The 20,696-nt window shown below is 38.9% G+C and overlaps 1 long non-coding RNA gene across 2 annotated transcripts in view; it reads right to left on the bottom strand.

The window, feature by feature from the left end:
- Positions 1–20,696, bottom strand: part of LOC141491586 (uncharacterized) — a 49,307-nt gene that overhangs the window by 25,327 nt on the left and 3,284 nt on the right. Inside the window, exons 1-2 of one of the 2 annotated variants that reach the window (XR_012469656.1) lie at positions 15,905–16,012; positions 14,867–15,147 (exon numbers count right to left, since the gene is read on the bottom strand). This is a non-coding gene — a long non-coding RNA (uncharacterized LOC141491586). Of the gene's footprint in view, positions 1–14,866; positions 15,148–15,904; positions 16,013–20,696 lie in introns of those variants that run through there. The other variant, XR_012469655.1, reaches the window with a different exon arrangement.

Here is a 20,696-nt window from a genome sequence, read left to right as displayed (position 1 = left end):
AAAATATTAACTCACAGCTTAGTCATTTAGATTCTTCACCAATTGAGTGCAGCTTACTTTTCCAGATTCATCACAGATCTAGCTATGGGACATCTAGTACAGCCTTGCATTTTTCCAATGAGGAAACTGAGACCTTAAAAGGCTAAGTGATTTATCTAAAGTAACTTGGATAAAGCACTTGGAGTCAGGAGTACCTGGGTTCAAATCCGGACTCCGACACTTAATAATGACCTAGCTGTGTGGCCTTGGGCAAGCCACTTAACCCCATTTGCCTTGCAAAAACCTAAAAAAAAAAAGTAACTAGACCCCACCCATCTGGCAAAGTGATCTTTCCACTTTGCCAGATTATTCCTTTTCTCACTGGCATTCAATTCAATTCAATCTAATAATCATTTTATTAAGCAATTATTAAACCAGACGTAGTGCTAACCCCTAGGGATACAAAAAAGGCAAGACAGACCCTGCCTCTCGGGCTAATGGAGCTGGGACTCCACAAGCAACAAAGTAAGCTATATACAGGATAAATAGGGAAGAATGAATAGAAGGAATAACATGAAATTGAGAGGTCGCATGTTCTCTACCTCACAGTTCCTGCTTGACCTATTGGACCACCTGCTAGCAAATTTTTTCTCCCCCCCAAACTTTTTTTGCTTGAAAAAAAATTCACATTACTTTCAGTCATCAGATTAATCAGGATTCCCTTATCCTGGAGTTCCCTAAAGCAGAAAAATGGCAAGTCCAGTCCTTATCTTTATCCCTTAAACTGAACTGTTCTTTTCTATACAAAGTCTTTCCCCATCTTTCAGAGAGTAATTTTATTTTATTTTAGATTTGATTATTTTGGCAAGGCAATGGGGTTAAGTGAGTTGTCCAAGGCTACACAGCTAGGTCATTATTAAGTGTCTGAGGCCAGATTTGAAGTCAGGTCCTCCTGACTCCAGAGCCAGTGCTGCATCCACTGCGCCACCTAGCCACCCCTCCCAGAGGGTAATTTTAAACAATAACTGAATGACTTGCTTATTAATTATTATTAATGACTTGCTTATTAATTATTATTAATTAATAATAATTATTAATTCCCTCACTATTGCCTTCCATTGAAACAAATAAATATAATTAAGCAAAGTTATGCAAAACATTGACCATTTCCTACATCATCACAAGCCTTATTATATACCACTGTTCTACCATCCTTCTGCAAAGGAGAGGAAGTGATGGTTCAGCCTTACTACTCTGAAATCACCATTCTGTTTTGTTGAACAAAGTTTTGATCTCTTTTGGTGGTGTTTTTCTTAATATTACTGTAAATTATTTTCTTTCTGTTTACTTCAATCTATTTTAGTGAATATGTTTTACCAAGTTCATCTGAAATATTAACTTATTGCCACTTACAACTCAATAAGATTCCATCACCTTCACATACCATCACTCATTCAACCATTTGCCAATTGCCAAGCACATGCTTTGTTTCCATTTTTTTTTGGTCATCACAAAAAAGGAATATAAGTATCTGGGTAAATACTGGACCTTTTCCTTAGTCTTCAGGGACATTGAAATTTATATTCAGTAATGGTATCATTAAATCAAAAGGTATGAGCAATTAAGTGACTTTTCTGGTATAATTCCAAGTGATTTTCCAAAAAGATTGAATGAATTTTCAATTCTGTCAAGAGTGCATTAATGGGAGAGGCTAGGTGGCACAGTGGATAGAACACTGGCCCTGGAGTCAGGAGGACCTGAGTTCAAATCTGACTTCAGACACTTAATAATGACCTAGCTCTGTGGCCTTGGGCAAGTCACTTAACCCCATTGCCTTGCAAAAACTTAAAAAAAAGAGAGTGCATTAGTGTATCTGTCTTACCATAGTCCCTCCAAAATTTCCCTTTTTCATTTGTCAGCTTTGCCAATCTGATGCTTTTGGATAAAAAGTGTTGTTTTGTTTTTCTTTTCTTCTTTTTAATGAACCAGAGCATTCTTTGATTTGGTTTTGATCAACTTACTTTCTTCTTTTGAATTTTTTCCCCATAAACTTTGGCCATTTATCCATTGGGGAAATTGCTCTTGTTTTGGGGAGAGAGAAAGTTTTGGGGAGAGAGAGTTCAGTTTTAGCCATGTTGAGTTTAAGATGGCTATGGGCGATACAATTGGAGATTCCGCAGGCAAGCTGGAGATATAAGACTGAAGAGAGATTAGGGCTGAATAAAAAGATCTGAGAATCATCTGCCTAGAGGAAGTAACTGAATCCATAGAAATTGGCAATCTCACCAAGAGAAATAGTGTAGATGGAGAAGAGAAGGCAGAGATTTGGCAGGTGTCCATGGTTAACACAATGGACCTAGATTGAGAAGGAGTGATCAGACAGGTCAGAGAGTGAGGAGAAAGAAGACTGTCAAGGAGAAGAGGGTGACTGATAGTGTCAAAGTATGCCTGCATACCATTCACATCTTCTCATCAACTTTGCACAAACAGTCACCAAGGGAGAAGCCCCAGTTTCACAGAGGGAAATCAGTCACATGTGACCTTAACCACTAGTTTGCAGTACTGCTTAATCTGTGAGACCCCTGAGGAAATCTTCCTTGTTTAACCTAAAACTAGTCACTTGATTAAGGAGTGGTTGGTTTCTACAGTTTCCTAATATATTAACCCGATTTGTCTAAGAATGTCTGATGTCCATTGTGCAACCAGATAATTTCTAAAGCCAGTCATCCAGTTATTGTTTAAAATCACTCTCTGGGGGGTGGATAGGTGGCACAGTGGATACAGCACCGGCCCTGGAATCAGGAGGACCTGACTTCAAATCCGCCCTCAGACACTTAATAATTGCCTAGGTGTGTGACCTTGGGCAAGTCATTTAACCCCATTGCCTTGCCAAAAAAAAATCAAACCTAAAATAAAATAAAATTACTCTCTGAAAGATGGGGAAAAGACTCTGTATAGCAAAGAACAGTTCAGTTCAATGGATAAAGATAAGGACTGGACTCGCCATTTTTCTGCTTTAGGGAACTCCAGGATAAGGGAATCCTGACTAATCTGTAAACATGTTAAACACAAATGTATAGATATAGTATTCACCAGATTGCTCGCCACTGAGGGGAAGAGGTGGGAAGGGAGGGCAGAAGGAAATTGTGAAACTTATAAATATGCATATGCATGTGGATGAATGTTGAAAAACTTTCATAACATGGAACTGGAAAAATAAAATATCAATTGGATGAGGGAATCCTATTAAGAGATAGCACACACATATCTTTATATGTTGCTTGGGATACCAAGTCATTTAAGTCATTCTCTCAGTCTCATAAGGACAGAGTATGTCAGAGATGAGAGGTCTTTGGGTTCAGAAGATTGGTCTCAGTCCATTATTACATCACCCATTGCCTCTATAATTCAATATAGAATTGAATTGTGTGGACAAGTGCCAGGAAGAGGGGCATTCAGAGTTCAAAGATGATAAAAGCCCAACTTTATTTTTTAAAGTTATTTTATTGTATTTTTTTCAATTATATGCAAAGATAGTTTTCAATATTCATCTTTTTAAAAGCTTCTGCGTTCCACAGTTTTCTACCTCCCTCCCTTCTCTTCTCATGACAGCATTCTGATATGGGTTATACATATATAATCATGTTTAATATATTTGCATAGTAGTCATGCTGTGAAAGAGGAATCATAACTAAAGGGGGAAAAACCACGAGAAAAAGAAAACAAAACATAAGCTTAAAAAAGTGAAAACAGTATATTTTGGTCTGCATTCAGACTACACAGTTTTTTCTCTGGATGTGGATGACATTTCCCATTGCAAGTATTTAGGATTATCTTTGCCATTGAACTGTTGAAAGGAGCTAAATCTATCTAATACAATATTGCTGTTAAAGTGCCCAACATTCTCCTGGTTCTGCTCCCCTCACTCAGGATCAGTTTATAAGCCTTTCTGAAGTCCATCTGTTCCTGATTTCTTAACAAACAATAGTGTTTGTCACATTCATATATCATAATTTATTCAGCCATTCTCCAATTGATGAGTATCCCCTCAATTTCCAATTCTTTACCACTATAAAAGAATTATTACTCAGCTTTCTGCATTCCTTCTACTCTTGGTTGCATTGGTTTTGTTTGTGCAAAAACTTTTTAAATTTAATCTAATTAAAATTATCCACTTTATATTCTATGATATTCTCTATCTCTTGTTTGGTCATAAATTTTTATCCTCTCCACAGATCTGTGAAATAAACTCTTCCTTGTTCTCCTAATTGGCTTATGGTATCACCCTTCAGTTTAAATCATGTACCCATTTCAACTTTATCTTAAAAGCCCAATTTTAAAGAAGTCGATATAAGCAGTGCCACAATGGATAGAACATCAAACCTAGAGTCAAGAAGATCCATCTTCCTGGGTTCAAATCTGGCCCCAGACATTTACTAGTTGTGTGATCCTGGGCAAATCATGTAACTCAGTTGCCTCAGTTTCCTCATCTGTGAAATGAGGAACTGGAGAAGGAAATGGCAAACCACTCCAGGATCTCTGCCAAGAAAACTCCCGATGGTGTCATGAAGAGTTGGACATGATGGAAAAGTGACTCAGTAACAACATTCTAGCAACCAATAATCATGTGTTGAGAATGACTTAAATATCACACAAAGTTCTGAGGATACAAGAATAACAAGAACTAGTCATTGCCCTCAAGGAATTGTTCTCTTGGTGAGAATCAGGGGATTTGGGCAGAATCATAGATTGTTCTGTAAAATATTGTGTCTCTGAATAACCCTTGGTTATCTCCACCCATCCTGGTTATTAATAACATTAACACATTAAGGGTAGTAAAGTATTTTACAAAATTCTCTCATTTGATCCTCACAACAAATCTGAAATGTAGGTTTTGCCATTATTTCCTTTTAACACCTGAGGAAATTGAAGCAGATAGTGGATAAGTGACTTGTCTGGGGTTGAACTACAAGTAAGCAACTGAGGACGGATTTGAACTCAGGCCTTCCTGACTCCAGGTGGATCATGAATCTACTGTGCTTTCAGGATGATTACTTCCATCCTTCATGGGTTGGGGGGGGGGGGGGTTGCTGTATCCTTCAGCCAAGAAACTGGGAGTAGGGTCAGTAATGAGGAAACCAATATAAGGAGTGAAAGAAATGTACAATGCCACCATCTTGTGCTAGAGCCAGGGAATATAATCAATCAATCAATCAGAGCATCATTTATCTGGAGCTAGAAGAGATCATCCCCTTTGTTTGACAGAATAGGAAACTGAGATCCACAAAGGGAGGTGACAGAATAGTAAACCCAGACACAGGGGGAGGTGACCTGATGACAAGGTCACACAGACATAAAGAGCAGGAGTCTCTTTTATCCGTATTGCTCTTTCCATGTCTTTCCCCATCATTCACTCAGCAGGCATTTCTTAAATGCCTACTCTCTTTCAAGCACTTGACTAATGATGACAATAATAACTGGATGGAATCTATAAACTTAATTCCCTGGGCAACTTTATGAAGATTTGCATATTTGCTTACTTAAAAAATTTACCCAGAAATGATGGATTAGTTTTTAGAATATAATTTGTCATTAAATCATGATAGAGAAGGTCTGGGATTTCAAATCTCAAAGTCACACATACAGCTTAAAATGTATTCTTTGACCAGAGAAAGCATCCTTTTTTTAAAAATAATTTTAACATTTCATTTTATCTTTAATTTTAAAAATCTGTTTATTGATGTCTTCCTTTTTTTCTAATCATTTTACATCATTGCCTATATAAGAAAGGAACATCAAGAAGAGGTCTAGGGAGTCATAGACTGAGCCAGGTTGGAGGGGAGACAGCTTGTTTGTGTTCTCCCCTCATTATTATAAGGGGGCAGAATGTCCCAGTGTGGTATGCTTCTTCATGTTTAAACACTGATTCCTTGGGGGAAAATGTATAGAGGATACATGCTTAATTTTAACCTATTAATTAAAATTAGAAATCTAAAGATTTTTAAGGTGTAACTATTCACACAAGATTTAACAATCAACTCTCTGGAACTCTCCAGTACCCCTGCTGGAAAAAGCATGAGATTTAGAGTCAGGGATATGTGTCTGTTTAGTCATTTCAGGAGTCTCTGACTCTTCATGAGACCCATTTGGGGTTTTCCTGGCAAAGATACTGGAGTTGTCTGGCATTTCCTGCTCCTGCTCATTTGACAGATGAAGAAATTGAGGCAAACAGGTTAAGTGACTTGCCTAGGGTCACACAGCTAGAAAGTGTCTGAGACCAGACTCATGAAGATGAGCCTTTGACTTCAGGTCTCATTTCTCTGTATACTTTGGTGCCACCAATTTGGAGTCAGAGGACCTGAGTTCAAATCCAAATTCTAATTTATTACTTATGTGACCTTGGAAAAATCACTTTCCCTTGAGGGACCACAGTTTCCTCATCTGTAAATTGAGGTTGATGGCCTTGATCTCTAAGATCCTTTCCAGTTCCCTTTAAGATCTTATATTTTTAGGGGGGTGGCTAGGTGGCCCAGTGGATAGAGCACTGGCTCTGGAGTCAGGAGTACCTGAGTTCAAATCTGGCCTCAGACACTTAATTACTTAGCTGTGTGGCCTTGGGGCAAGCCACTTAACCCCACTGCCTTGCAAAAACTTAAAAAAAAAAGAAACTAAAGATCTTATGTTTTTTAAAAAATGGCATAAAAGTCTCCTCCAAGAAAGGGAGGTTCTCTTGAGAGTTGGAGATAACAAGATTTACCAGCCTCTCAGGAAACCAAGGAATAGTTAAAAACAGAAACAAAAACAAACCACCGAGGCAGGCCTCCAGTTTTGGGCAGAGCTTCAATTTAGAGTTTGGGGGAAAACCTGGAGAGTAACTCCTCAGGATTAGAGGAAGAGTTACCCAACAGACTGGAGGGAGTGGTCCCATTGATGAGATCACTCAGTCCTCTGAACACACCAGTAGATTCCCTTCCCTAAAGGACTGGGCCCTTTTTTGTACAGTGCCAAAAAATCAATAACATATTCTAAAGGTTGAAGAGAAATCTAATTTGTCTATAGCAAATCATCCTTTAAATGCCCTCTAGGAGTTGATGATTGAAGAAAAGTCATGGCAAATTCTTTTGTAACAGGATGAATCCTTTTGTGATGTGATTTATTTTTTCCTTTTCATAAATCCAGTCTTGTAGAAGGTCATTGATCCAAGCAGTATCAAGCACCAGGCAAACGTCGACAGGATTTTTATAAATGGATTGTGGGAGGCTGAGTTCCCAGAGGAAAGAGCAGGGCCATAGTGGATGGCAAGCCGGGCTCAGAGTCCAGAGCCTGCTCTGACACATACTGGTTGCTCAATCCTGGGCAAGTTACTACATTAACACTATGGACGACTGCAGATTACATGCGAAGCTTCCTGGTGATGAAATCACAAGTCAGAACCAAGAAATTAGAAATTATCTAGGGGCCCGCACATCTTGTTTTCTTCTCCTCTATAGACCGTGTCTACAAATGGCTGTAAATGACAGTGAAATTTAAAATTAAGATTGCATATGTTTGTGCAATAGAGCAAATTGGAAAGCTGAAGAATTTTCTTATCTGTGCAATTAAATAAGCAGAAACTTTATATACAAGCAACATTAATAATAAATAATAATGATAAGTATCTGGCAAAGATTCAGTACTTTATAAATATCCTATTTGATGCTCACAACAACCTCCTATTATTCTTATTTTACAGCTAAGGAAACTGAGGCAAACAGAGGTCAAAACAAAATAGTGTGACTCTTACAACAAGAATACAAGAGAGCTCATTGGGGAATGACACACCTTGTAAGTCTAAATTTCTGGATTTTTATAAAGCCAGTTTATTTTCTATTTTTTACAAGTCTTTCTTGAGTAGCTTTATTTTTTTTAAAAAGGTTAATTTTTCTCTTTTGAGCCTCACAAAAACCTTGAGAGAGTAAAGGAAGTTGCAAAATAGCATTTTACAAATGAGGGGACTGAGTCAGTTTTTAACATGACTTGGCCAAGGATTTGATTTCAGGCCACCAGGGCCTCCCACACTCTCAGCCACACCCCACGCTGTCTCTCTGCAGATTTTTTCCTGAAAGGGAAAAAAAGACCAAAATAAAATCTGAGGAATACAATCGTCTCTCTTTTCCTGGTAAATACACTGTTGGGTTCCAACAAGGAAATTTTCCAGTTAGGAAAGTTGCTTGCAAGAGTTGTACGATTCTTCCAAGTGCATATTCTTTTGCCTGATTGTAGAGTATCTGGGACAGGATATAGACTTGTTTCTTTTAAAAATCCACTTTTGTAGATGTGTTTTGCTTTCATGATATAGTCAATTTTGCATCTCCTCTCATCATAGAAGCTTTCTTCTCTCTGCTCACTTTTATTTTCATTCTCATGTGCTTGATTGTTTTTATTAACATTTAAGTATTTATAGAATAAGAGTTTTCTCCAATCCATTTCATCAAACACTTAAGGAACTGGTTCGAAGGACACAAATTTCCCAATCTGGAAACCTCTAAGTCTGATTCTTCTTCACCCTGCTCATCCCACAGCTTGCCAAGATCTCTTTATTTTCTCACCAGCATCTATCCCTTTCTCATTTTTCTCTCTCCCAACCATTCTAGTGGTAGAGGCATCATGTCGTTTCTTGGAAAGAACGATTGATTTAGAGTCCTAGGAATGAGTTCAAATCCTAGTTTCACAATTAAATAATTGGGAGACATTGATCAAAACACTAAATTTCTTTGAGCCACACTTTCCTCACTTAGAAATTAAGGAAGGGAGGGGGCACTAGGTGGCAGCAAGGTGGAGCAGTGGATAGAGCACCGGCCCTGGAGTCAGGAGTACCTGAGTTCAAATCTGGCTTCAGACACTTAATAATTACCTAGCTGTGTGGCTTTGGGGAAGCCACTTAACCCCATTGCCTTGCAAAAAAACAAACAAACAAACCTAAAAAAAAAAGAAATTAAGGAAGGGGGACTGGATCACTTCTAATATTCCTTCCTACTCAAAATCAGTTCAAGCTTTTCTTGCCCAGGTCAAGAATTAACTTCCTATCTCTAATCATCTTGTCTCCAATTCATTCTTTGAGCAAATGTCCAATTATCCTCCCCAATGCAGTTCTCTCAAATGTCTTCTCCAGATTATCAAATAAACCAAACCAAAGAAACTCTCAATTCTTCTGCTCAAGAGGACCCATTGACTGCTTTCAATGCAGACTTTCATATTGATTTTAAAGAACTCCATTTCAAGTACTCTGCCCTTCAGTAAAAGTGAGTTACTCTCTAGTAGCTCCCAAATGGAGGCTGAGATGCCAGATAGTATCCTAAGGGGTGTATACTCAACCAATCAGAGTAGCAAACTGTGCCAGTCCATGGCGCTGGACCCACACAATCTCACCTACCTTGACCCCTCATGATGATCCCACTCTAGCTCCTTCCAGAGCTAGCAACCTCCCATTCTTCTAGTTCCTGAATTGAGTGTTTGGCCCTTAAGGCAGTTTATCACCTAAGCTATGACGACTTGGGGAAAATTTCACCCTCTAGACATCTGTGGCAGATGTCTTTTGGGTTCTGTGCTTGGGAGCAATGAGAGGGGAATAAGAGCCCTTCCTCCTGCCTCTTCATAATGGATAACACAGAATAAGATCTTTCTCTCCCCAATTATCCTCTGAATTTCCCTTTTGGTGTCCAGGGTGCCACCATCCTTTCAATCAATACCTTGGTGTCATCTCAGATTCCTATCTTAGCCCCCCCCCCCCCCATCTCCATCTCCAATGCACAGCTAAGTCTGATTGGTTCTAAGCTCAGCATCCCTCCACCCCTTCCCTCCACTCATAGTCATCACCTTACTGCAGGCTCTTGTCACCAGGTCTTGATGGGACCATCATAGTTAGTTGGTCTTCTTTCCAAAAGTCTCTCCCCATTCCAATTCATATCTCACAAAGCTGACCAAAGCAATTGACCATATTACTCCCCCTACTCAGTAAACTCCAGTGACTCTCTGTTGGCTCTAGGACTGAATGCATTCGTCTTTATCTCATTCTTTTTTTACATTTTCAGTTTTGGATATAAGTTTGAATCTGTGATTTCACTGGCAGGACATTCTCCTGACCAGTGCAGGTTGGTACCTTCTCTGCCACTTAGTGACTTTATGAGTTTCTTTCAGTACTTAAAAGTTGTGTCTTGTCAAGGGGCATATTTAGGGTCACACAGCCTATGAGTGCCAGAGGTGAGACAAACTTAGATCTTGTTTCCTGCCTGGCCTCCTGTCATCTGAACAGATATCATTATTAGTCCATTTGCACTCGTATGTACTTTATCTATTAGGAAATTAAGACATATCTGGGAGGTGCAAGCTCAAAATCCATTATTTTATAGGAAACTGTGATCAAGAAAGTATGGAGACAATTTCTTAAGAGAAGAGAGAATTGCTTCCAGATCCCCACCTCCATTCTAAACCCAAACTAGCAGACCATCCAAATTATTACTTGCAGTTGGATGACCAGCCTACTCTATTGAGTTAGTGTAATGAATTCATTCTTGTTAGGTCAGAAGTGCCTAGATCTCAGACAGGCACTGCGGTTGGAAAATTTGCTCATTTAGTGACAACCCTCCCCCAGATCTTTTATTACTCGATCTTTCCCTTACCTAGATTCTTCAGGGCCTTGTCTGTTTTGAACCTAAAGCAGATTTCTATGAGACGACAAAGGGGGGTGTCAAGAATAATATCTTTTGCCAAAGAAAAGCAAGTTCCCTTCTTTGTCGAAGATCAAACATCGAACTTGAGGGTCAAGCCCTCACCCTTGGTTTGAATCCAGGGTACAAAAATGATTAGAATCTCACTAAAGCATTCATTGCTCAGGTTTTCTGTGAACCTTTAGCAAAAGAGGTTAAAATACTTCTGAGACCATAGATAGCCTATTGCCATTGATATTCTTTTCCAATTCATTTTCTTGGGTGAGAGTTTGATAATCACCAATGTTAAAATTAATGCATGTTGGGACAGCTAGGTGGCACAGTGGATAGAGCACCAGCCCTGGAGTCAGGAGGACCTGAGTTCAAATCCAAACTCAGACATTTAATAATTACCTAGCTGTGTGGCCTTGGGCAAACTACTTAACCCCATTGCCTTGCAACAAAAAAATAATGACTGTTAAGCACTGATACAGCTTTAACAACAACTTTCCAATTCTCAGATCTTAGCTCAAAGGAAGAAATTCTTACTGGGGTCTTTAACTTTGTATATAATTTACATGTGTATATCTACATGTATATATTAACTATATAATACACAAATTTTAATATATACACATATATAATGCATTATACACATAAGAAAAATACATCATGTATTCACACATACTTTGAATACATGTATATAAAACATAATACATATATAATATAGAAATATATACTATATGAACACATATACCTTGAATACAGGTATATGTATCTAAATTAACTATATTTCAATATTATTGGTTTTCTTGGTAATTCCATTCATTCTATTTTATGCATTTAATTACATGATTCTGAGAAACCATCCACAGCCTCCACTGGCCTGCCCAAAGTCCACATTCCTAAGGTAACGATTACTTCCTTTCTCCTTGTAGACAAAGAGAGTCAAATATATTGACTCTATCCTTCTCTTAGTGTTCCTTCACAGATTTAATACTTGTTGCATTTAGCGGAGCATCCCAAAGATGGCAGCTGCTCACAGTGTGCTCACTTCCATGGTGGGTCCTCAAAGCTCCGCCAGCCTGAGAAGCCTTATGTGAAGCCCTCTGCCACCATCTGTGACTGCCATCTTGGACGCTCTCCAAACCTTACCGAGCCTCTCCAGAAATTTTATGGACCTGATTTTCAAAAGCAGACTCATTCCATATGTAAACAGTTGGATAGAGGCACAGCCTGGCACATGCAAGTATGAGGGCAGATGGGAAGAAATAGATGCCACTGCCTGGTTTTGCCTGTTTCACACTAAGGCAAAATGTGAATGAGGAAAGTTCCCTGGAAGCTAGGCTGCCATCCTGCTCACAAACAGGCTCTGGGGGAGAGCTGAAGTCAGATTTTAGAAAGTGTCACTGAAATGTGAGAGCAGTTAAAAAAAAACATTTGGGGCCTTATTTTGTTTGTTGGAGGTGGGTAAGATGGGCATTGCACTCTTTATTTCCATGCAAAAGTAAACCAAAGAAACTCAACTTTTCCCCTTTAATGTATTCACCAGAATAGCTTTTTTTTTTTTTTTTTTTTTTTTTTTTTTTTTTAGGATTTTGCAAGGCAATGGGGTTAAGTAGCTTGCCCAAGGCCACACAGCTAAGTAGTTATTAAGTGTCTGAGACCGAATTTGAACTCAGGTACTCCCGACTCCAGGGCTGGTGCTCTATCCACTGCGCCACCTAGCTGCCCCCAAAATAGCTCTTTTTAACTAAGGTCTAGACCAGGAAAGGCAGCATAGGAAAACTGAGAGTGCTCAGAGATCTGGATTTGAATCTCACCTCTAACATTGATTGTTTATGTGATCATGGGTAGCTGCCCAGGTAGTGTCCTCCTCTGTAATAATAATAATAATAATAATAATAATAATAATAATAATAATAATAATATAAACAAGATAGTATCTGTTAAGATTTGTATCATGCCTTAATAAAGTTTTCAAAGCACTTTACAATACCATCTCTTTATCTCTCTAACCCTTTGGGTTAGCTGCTATGATTGTCTCATTTTACAGGTGAAGGCAAGGATAATAAGTATTTATATAGTGGGGGGTCAAGGATAAGAGATTACAGGACTATGCTCAGTGGTGAACAGTCACCAGGAGTCTATGGAATGATTATTCCTCAACATAGCCATTGGGTTGGCAGCTCCAGGGTAGCCACACAGTAGCTAAAATACATATAACATCCCCAAACTACCTAATTAATGAATTAGTGAAATGTCATCCTGCTCCTATGTAGGTTATAAAAAGTAGGAGGGAAAAGCCGGGTGTGGATGAGTGTAGGTTTGCCAGCATCACCATGGCTATCTCTCTCATTCACTAAATATTTATTTCAATCTGACGACCATAATTCTCTGTTGCTGACCTTATCAATCAAGCCAAAAGTGATAGGAAGGGGATGGGGAGTGGTAGTAAAGGAAAAGAAAGTCATTAGAAAATGGAACTCTAAGTCAGACAAAAGAAGGTGAAATAGTGATAGGAGCAACCTCTGAATGTCTTCCCCCTTCCCTTCTCTAAGAACAGTTAATTATAGTGAAAAGCTATTGGAAGTCCATGTCAGTCAGTAGTTAGTCATCATTACCCATCGGAGCCTCTATCCACCTCGGGAGAGAAAAGAGAAGATGACTTACCAATTCCCTTCACTCTGAGGAAGAGTCAAGTGGCAGAGTCTGAGTCCATCTAAAGAGTGATCTCACAGGATGCTGTGAGTGGCACACCACTTGGGAACTGTGGAGTATTCACCCTATCCAGAGCTATGGTGGGCAATGATTAACAACCAGATGCTCAGAAATGCAGGACACACTTTTAAATTCAATGGGCAATGCAGACATTTTCTTTAGTCTAGGTAAATCAACAAAATCACACATCAAGCCCTAAACTACAGCATTTGCTAGTTCCAAGGTTTATATGTCCACACTGAAATTTTTACAATGGCTTTCAGAGGCTTTGACATACCCCTAACTTAAATCCCAGGAGATTAAACTGAAATGAATCTTTACTAAAGTTCCCTAGTTTGAAGTTTAATGACAACCTGAATCCAGGAGGAGCTGTGAGATGTGAAGCCTTGACCTAGATGTTCCATTAGTTGTTCAGTCATAGGATAGAGTCCAACTCTACATGACTCCATTTGGAGATGAGATCCTGGAGAGGTTGTCATTTCCTTCTCCAGCTCATTTTGTAGATGGAGAAACTGAGGCAACAAGTGTTACATGATTTGCCAGGGTCATACAGTTAGTAAGGGTCTGAGGCCATATCTGAACTCAAATCTTCCTATTTTCAAGTATGGTTCCACTTAACTGTCCTATTATGTTTTACTCTTGTCTTTTAGCAGTGCCTCTCTTCCCTTGAGGAAGGAGCAAACCTCATTCTGGTAAGATCATTTGAAGAAGGTTCAGGAAAATATAGCAGATTCAGAAAGGAAGGAGCATTTGTGTAGGGAAAGAGAAGGAATAAAGAGCAATTTCTGGTTGTCAATCCACATTCATCATACTTCTTAGACTAAAGCAAATGTGGTCATCCAGAAAGAGACAGTAGGACATCCACTCTCTGAGGTGGAGAGTGATTCTTTTGGAGTCTTCCCTCTTGGTTGTATGGAACCTATAACCTGCTCTATGTGCATGACCGAACCCTTGGTAAACAGTATCAGGTAGTGTCTCCTGAGGCCACAGTGTGGTCAAAACTATTTTTGGGTCATCTCCCAGCAGGATTGTCACACTCATCTGACTAACTTTATAGCCCAAATTCACTCACGTGGCAAATTTGCAAACAATCGTATAGGTTAAATATTATCCAAATATCACAGCAAATGCTCATTAAATGTTTTCAAGTGGTTATGATAATTCAAGTATATATTAATACAAACTGATCACATGTTGAGCCTTTGTATGATCACATGTTGAGCCTTTGTAGAATACAAAGCAGGAATCACAAGGTTAAGAGTATGTCCATCAATTAATCAATCAACATTTCTTAAACACCTACTGTGTAACTAGTAGTAAGTTTTTATGTAGTCTAGCTATTCATCCAAAATCTGCCCATATCAAAAACATCCAGATATCCCTTGGCCCAAAGGGATTTTTGATGTCAAATCAATGAAGCTGGTTATAATTTTTTCCCCTCTTCTTCCCTCCCTGCTATCCAGAAGCAGAGTGAAGCCTACCTGCCCACATCCTTCTTCAGATTCTCCTTCTGTGTGGTCTAGTCTCAACCACCAGCTCCAGAAATTCCCAAAGCTGTCAAAGAACACCCAGGCAGAAGAGGAGGGACCTTTATTTTCCTCCAAGAATTCTCAGGAAAGTTCCCAGGCACCTCAGTACCCAGAGGAGGAGGGTTCAATCTTGGGCTCGGAGGGAAGAATCATTTGGCTCCTGGGCAGGATGGGGAATCCTCTCTCTCCAAACTATTCATTCTTCTATAAGTTAAGTCCTGGATCTTGGGGTTCTGCAATACATTGCAATATGCAGTTTATATAGGACACACAGTAGGCACTTAATAAATATTTATTGATTGATATCAGCAACACTGATTCAACTCAATCTGAGTGAAAACTAATACTTGAGGCCATCACTGCCCTAACCTCTGTGTGGGGCACCCCAGAAGGAGAAACAGGGCAGGGTAGAGATAACATAACTATATTTCTGTGGCAAGATTTAAAAAGAATCCCCTGTGGATTACTGCTAAGAATGAGAGATGTGGGACTTTCACTGCAGTGTGGCCTTCAGAGTATCTTCCTGACTTGGAGTTACAAAGGCCTTAGTTCAAATTCAGATTCAGACACTTATTAGTGGTTTTACCCTGAGCAAGTTGCTTATTCACAGTCTGCCTCAGTTTTCCCACTGTAAAAAAAATAGTAGTTTGTGTGATCCTGGGTTTTAGCCCCTCTCAGCCTCAGTTTTTTTCATCTGTAAAATGGGAATAATAATCATTTCAAATCTATCAGGACTGTTGTGAAACTCTATCAAGCTAATATTTGTGAACTTTACATGCTTTATAAAAGCTATTATTATTATTATTACTATTCCAATATTCTGAGCTGACCAGTACCCAGGAAGCAAGGAGACACACATATTATATTTAATGTATATATTAAATAAATATATAAATTAACGTATATATAATTATACACATTAAATATAAAATTTTTAAAAGGTTATAGCCTTTTGTAACTGGATAAGTCTTATTAGTCAAAGTAGATTACTCTCATCCTGTTCTGTTCCCAAAACATCCTGTGCCTTTGTTCACAGTCAAGGTTCCCTATGCCAGGAATTTCTTTCCATTATGTCCTCTCCTTTGCCCTTCCATGGTTACCTACCACAGTCTTACCCATTGTGAAAGTTCCAGATCTGCAGAGACAATGGAGCAATGACATATTCACAATGCCCAATCTCCTTTTGCCCCATTTTCAAGGTATTTTACACACATTTGAATAAATTAACCACCAGGAATCCTCAGTACTAATAAAGCAATTTATCCTGTTTCTAAAAATCATTCAGATCTTGGAAGCTTTTTGAGGACAGAGAATATATTTATTTATTTTTTATTTGTTTCTTCAATGCTGAGCATTTTGTTGTTTAGTTGATTAGTTTTATCTTATTCTTTGTGATTCCATTTGGGGTTATCTTGAGAAAGATGGTGGAGTGTTTTTTTTTTCCCTTCTCTGGCTCATTTTCCAGATGAGAAAACTGAGGCAAACAAGGGTAAATAACTTGCTCAGGGTCACCCAGCTATTGTGTCTGAAGCCAGATTTGAACTCAGATCCTCCTGATGCAAAGTCTAGCACTTGCATTCTCGACACCACCTAGCCTTAATAAGAACTAGTCACAGTTGTTTAGTCTAGTTGGATCGTCATGGTTGTCTATAATAAATGTCTATGGACAAGTCAGCACTAGTCAAACCACCCACTATGTGTCAGACACTGGAGATTCAAGACCCAAAACACCAAACAAACAACCCAGTCTCCAAGAGGCTTACAATCTTTTGAGAGAGAAATGTGGTTAAGAGGCTTACATATAAGTCTCATCTAGGTTTCAAAACAGTAAGATTGATATTGCAGACTTTACAGAGGAGAATTTAGAGAGTTATGAATGACCTCAGAGTTCATCAAAGCCAACATCTGAACGCCTGCACTTTACAGATGAGGAAACTGAGGCACAGATTGGTACATAATTTGCCCAAGGTTGCAAAGTTAGTAAGGGCATGGAGCAGGATTGGAGTCAAGGTCTTTCTAACTGAGTCCAGGACCCTATCTATTATACCAAGACCAAGGAGGTTAAAGTAGTGTTTTTCAAGGCGGCAAAATATTCTATGGGGGTGGCTAGGTGGTGCAGTGGATAGAGCACTGGCATTGGAGTCAGGAGTACCTGGGTTCAAAGCCGACCTTGGACACTTAATAATTACCTAGCCGTGTGGCCTTGGGCAAGCCACTTAACCCCACTGCTTTGAAAAATCTAAAATATGTATGTTTTCTCTGAAATAAAGAATTTGAATCTAATCTAAAGCTTATTTGAAAAGCCAAGGAAGATCTGCACAGTCGAACTCCCCTTCCATGTCTTTAAACTTTTCTTGCCCTTCATTTTACTTCTCAAAGGAGATGTTACAAGTGAGAGGACCACATTCAAATTCTCAAGGGTCAGCTCAAGGGTAGGAGCAACATCTATTGTATATAGGGGCACATCAATCAACTAAACTAGTTTTTCTTTTAGAAAGTAACTGAGATGGTCTAAGGCTTAAACCATTAATATAACTTCCTGGCCATTCAAAAACAAAAGTCAACATGCCTCTGACCAAATTGCCACCATGGCAAATGTGAACCCAGAAAGCTTTGCCCAACTCAATCAATGGGGTATCCTTGATGACCATCCTTTTCTTGCTACTAGGAAATATTTATCTCCTCTTGCTACCTTCTCATGGTCATATTTCATTTTTTTTCTTTTTTCTTTTAGTTTTTGCAAGGCAATGGGGTTAAGTGACTTGCCCAAGGCCACACGGCTAGGTAATTATTAAGTGTCTGAGACCAGATTTGAACTCAGGCAGTGCTGACTCCAGGGTCAGTGCTCTATCCACTGTGCCACCTAGCCACCCCCTTATATTTCATTTCAATACTGAGACAAGCAAGAATCAGACCTTGTTTGGAGTATTTATGGCAGAATTGAATGGGAATGACCTTGTCAATGGCCTCATGGTTGAAATGAGGGAGGGACAACTCGGATAAAGGAAATCCCTGTGTAATTGCAAGCCATGACTTAGGAACTCTTCACCCTGTGGTCTCAGAACTTCTGACAGAACTGCCAGAGAGGGAAGAGGGCCCGGTGACCTGTTGGGATTAGGAAGTAAACTGTCCATGAGTATAAAGAAACTAGAAACAGATGGGTTTGGGCTCTGAGCCTTTAAGAGTCATGTTCAGAGGATGGTAACTATTTTAAAATGCTGTTTGTCATATTTGCCTAACTTTGTATCTAAAAGTGTTTGTGATCTCCAAACCCTTCAACTATGGTAGGCAGGGAAGGAATTCCCTAAAGATTTAAATCTCGTCATTGTTCAAAAATTGTGTTGAATGTATTGGTATCTTGCTACAGATAACTTCAATCCATGATAGGTTAAAAGGCTGCCAGAAGTATCATCATCATCTGCAATGTGGCCATGAAATACTTGTTTCCTTTGTAGTTCACTGTCATAGTTTTACATTGGAAATTCTCTTGTGAGCTTTAAAATTCAACTTTACCCACTATGCGGAACAGAAGGACTTGGTCCTCCTGAAGGGAAATGCAGAGGGTACTACTCCCAGTTTTCATCCTTCTCCATATTTGGTCACTCATTCCTTTAGGGCACCATTATGTTGTTGTTTTTCTGTTTTTGGTTTTGGGGGTGTTATTTTTTTTTTTGGTATTTTCATTAAATTTCTCCTCTAATGCTGCCAATGTCAGCCTTCTGGAAATCTTGAGCTCAAGGTTGTCCAATAATGACCTTAAGGCCATTTAAATTGTGAAAAGCCTCCCAGAAGAAGTCTCTGATGCTAAATGGTTTTAGAATGGGGAGTTCAACTTATCTCTGACATTCCATTTGAAACCAGGGCACTGCTTTAGTTGATATAAAGTTGATATGGTGCTATGGCTGAAACGGACACTTGGGAAAATCTCTTTGCAATAGAAACCTTAATTTATTGTGCCCTCTGGTACTGCATGTATGGTATGTGGATGATAACTCTTGCATTTATGAGAAACTAGAGGAATTGGGAAGTTAAAATATTAAAACTTCTATCAGTGATTATTGGCATAATATATTTTCTCTAGATATGTCTCAGTTTCCAAAGTCATTTTACTACTCCTTAGGCATAAAAACAATTCTTATTTTTTTCACAGCCTATGTGTATTGGTCCAATGTTTCAATATTGAACTAGAAAAGTTTTTTTCTCATAAAATGTTAAGCTTTAAACTCAGAGACTAACAGAAAAATCTCCTCTATGCTTTGTTTGATTACATTCTTAGAAAGATGGATTTATTAATCCTATAATAAAATGTGCTCTCTCTATTTTCAAATCATTAGGGTCACAGAATGTTTGGAGCTTGAAGGAAATTTATAGATCACCTTTTCCAACTCTTCATTTTATAGATAGGAAATTCAATTGAACTCAATTTAAGAAGCATTCATCAAGTGTTGTCTATATGAAAGTCACTAATATGCATTAGTCACTGGGGATGCTAAGACAAAAAGAAATATAGATTCTACCCACCAAGAAACTTGAATTATACTTGAGGGGGAAGGAAGGGAGTAAATATCATATACATGGGTTAAATATATAAAATATAAACAAAATCTTGTGAAAGAAGGGATTTCATACACCACCCCCCCCAAGAGCATTGGATGGAATCAAAGAGAAAATAAGATATTAACTTATTAATATGGTGTTACTGCCTCCTAGTGATCCCTTTATGGGAAATAATTGAAATTAATTAAAGGTACAATCTCTTTAGGCAAATAAAAATTGAATACAACTTTGGAGGTCTTTAAATATCCAAGCCCTAGGGACAACTTGAAATTTTCAGGGTGATTAGATTCTGGAGTTCTTTGTGGAGTATACTCTTGAAGCGGGTAAGAGGGCATTTCTCTCTTTTCCCCCCTTCTATCATTCATGATGTCTAAGAGCTACTGGTCCAGAGGGAGATACCTCATTCAGTGGTTTAAGAGTTCATCAATTTGGGGCAGCTAGGTGGCACAGTGGATAGAGCACCATCCCTGGAGTCAGGAGGATCTGAGTTCAAATTTGACCTCAGGCATTTAATTACCTAGCTGTATGGCCTTGGCAAATCACTTAACCCCACTGCCTTGCAAAAAAAAAAACCCCAAAAGAGTTAATCAATTCAACAGAGTTTGAAGTATAGTAGAGGGAGCAGAGTTACACACTCCAGAAAAATATCCTTACAGGCTGGCACTTGAGGCCAGGAAAAACTTTAGAGGAAAGGACCCCTGGCAGCAGAGAAGAGAGCTGACTATAGAGCCAAGAAAATTGAGAGTCAGGGACAGGGATGGATGCTGGGATCCCAACTTAGTAACCCTTCAAGCAGAGATGCTTGAATTAATACCTCTCTATGATGAGAAAAGCAACTTCCACATCCTGTGTTACCTTCATCTAGAGTTACAGCTTCCATTTGCCATTGTACTCTAAGTTTGTTCTGCCTTTTCCCACAGACATTGTAAGCATTTGTGGGGGAATTCATCCCTTGCTTATATGGGAAGTGGTAATTTTCTAGCTACTGTTTTTAACTGTGCTATTTACACAAATGCCTTTTTTTGCTAAGAGCTGATTCTATCTATTGTCCACTAGTGGGGGCTAGTACACAATAGGGTTAGGAGTAATGACTTGCAGAATTAATCCTGGATCCCAACGAAGCAAGTGACCTCTGGGAGAACAACCCAGTGGGGATATGACATTGTTATTTTAGAAATGAAAGAGAAAGATCATGCACAACTGAGAAAACAAGAAATCACTGTTG

Source organism: Macrotis lagotis, chromosome 6, assembly GCF_037893015.1.
Source record: "Macrotis lagotis isolate mMagLag1 chromosome 6, bilby.v1.9.chrom.fasta, whole genome shotgun sequence".
Lineage (NCBI taxonomy): Eukaryota > Metazoa > Chordata > Mammalia > Peramelemorphia > Peramelidae > Macrotis > Macrotis lagotis.
The sequence above is the reverse complement of the archived record's forward strand: the minus strand, read 5'-3'. Positions and strand labels throughout refer to the sequence as shown.